Raw genomic sequence first — 1,784 nt, forward strand, 5'->3', positions numbered from 1 at the left:
AAGTAGTGAAGACAGTTTTTCTCCATTTTACTTCATGAAGAAATAGCCTTGGAGCTGAGATACAAACTGAAAAAATCCCAGTTCTGACTAGAAACTCCAAGCCGGGTAAATTCACTGTATGTCTTTGCATGAGTTTGTCTCATGAGTGAGTATTAGATGTGGCACCATTGTTTGTATTTCTTGATTCTAGTTTGTCATGGTTTAACTGCAGCCAGCAATCAAGCACTACCCAGCCGCTCGCTCACTCCCCCTCAGTGGGATGGGGGAGAAAATCAGAAGGGTAAAAGTGAGAAAACTTCATGGGTTGAGATAAAGACAGTTTAATAGGTAAAGCAAAAGTCGTGTGTGTAAGCAAAGCAAAACAAGGAATTCATTCACTGCTTCCCATCAGCAGGCAGGTGTTCAGCCAGCTCTGGGAAAGCAGGGCTCCATCACATGTAACAGTTACTTGGGAAGACAAATGCCATCACTCTGAACATCCTCCCCTTCCTTCTTCCCCCAGCTTTATGTGCTCAGCATGACATTGTATGTTACGGAATAACCCTTTGGTCAGTTGGGGTTAGCTGTCCCAGCTGTGTCCCCTCCCAACTTTCTGGGCACCCCCAGCCTACTTGCCAGTGGGGTGGGGTGAGAAGGAGAAAAGGCCTTGACTCTGTGTAAGCACTGGCAGTAACAAAATCATCTCAGCATTATCAACACTGTTTTCAGCACAAATCCAAAACATAGCCCCATACTAGCTACTTTGAAGAAAATTAACTCTGTCCCAGCCAAAACCAGCACACAGTTCCAAACTAACTTTTTTGAAGGGCAGAACATTTACCTGGAAGCAGAGTCTGGAATGAAAATCAGAAGGAAAATTGAAATTTTAATGATATTCTGCCTTAATAATTTCTGCCACAATAGTACTGTGCCTTTTGGTATGCCTACATCTGCTTTATACCTCTGACACTGCCTTCCCATGGCTCACTCAGCTTCTGCCTATCCAAACATAAAGGTCTCCAAAAGTCTAATTTTTATTATGTTGTTCTTGTTTCCCTTGCTCCTGCATGCATTTCTTTTCTTAAGGCTGTTTTACCTGTGAGCCTTTCTATTTTTTGTTATCTGCTTTTTCATCATTATCTTTAGTGAAACCTCTTCCCTATTTCCTGCCATCTTTGCAGAAGTTCCCCCAAACTCTGTTCTTTCCTGCTATCAGATGAGTTCCCTGGTTCTTTTGCTCTCTCAGCACTTCATGCTGAAGATGCTGAAATTTAGCTGCGCTTTTTTTTCTCTTTACATTTCCTTCTTCCTTTTGGTGATCATTCCTTGCCTCTCCACTTCTTTAAACTATAAATACAGCAAAAAGTGAGATCTCCAGCTTTCTCACCAGCCTTCCTCATTGTCCCCAGTAATAATGCTGTCACTTGGTCATCCAGTGAATCTTCTGTCTGGCCTAGGTACAGGAGGGATGAAGCAACCTTCAAATCACTGGCTCCATTGCGTGAGGGGGAGAGAGTGGTGAGGGAAAAAGCTTAAGTGAGCAACAGCAGGAGGGGAAAGTGTTCAACAGCTTTGGCTCATGCAGGAATCAGCTACTTTGCCTTTGACTCTTCAGATGCAGGGACTCCTTCACCTGCTTGCCTATCTACCTACCTTGTGATGAGGAAGCCAGCAAAAAGGAGACCATATTATGGGAGATTGTTATTCACCAATATTTTTAGGGGTAAAGGGAGAAGAATTTTTCTGTGAGGAGTAAGGACACCGGCCTTCAGCCTAAGTGATTGGCAAAAAAGCCAGAAAAACCT

The sequence above is a fragment of the Haliaeetus leucocephalus genome, unplaced genomic scaffold, assembly GCF_000737465.1.
Source record: "Haliaeetus leucocephalus isolate CR32 unplaced genomic scaffold, Haliaeetus_leucocephalus-4.0 Scaffold93, whole genome shotgun sequence".
Classification (NCBI taxonomy): Eukaryota; Metazoa; Chordata; class Aves; order Accipitriformes; family Accipitridae; genus Haliaeetus; species Haliaeetus leucocephalus.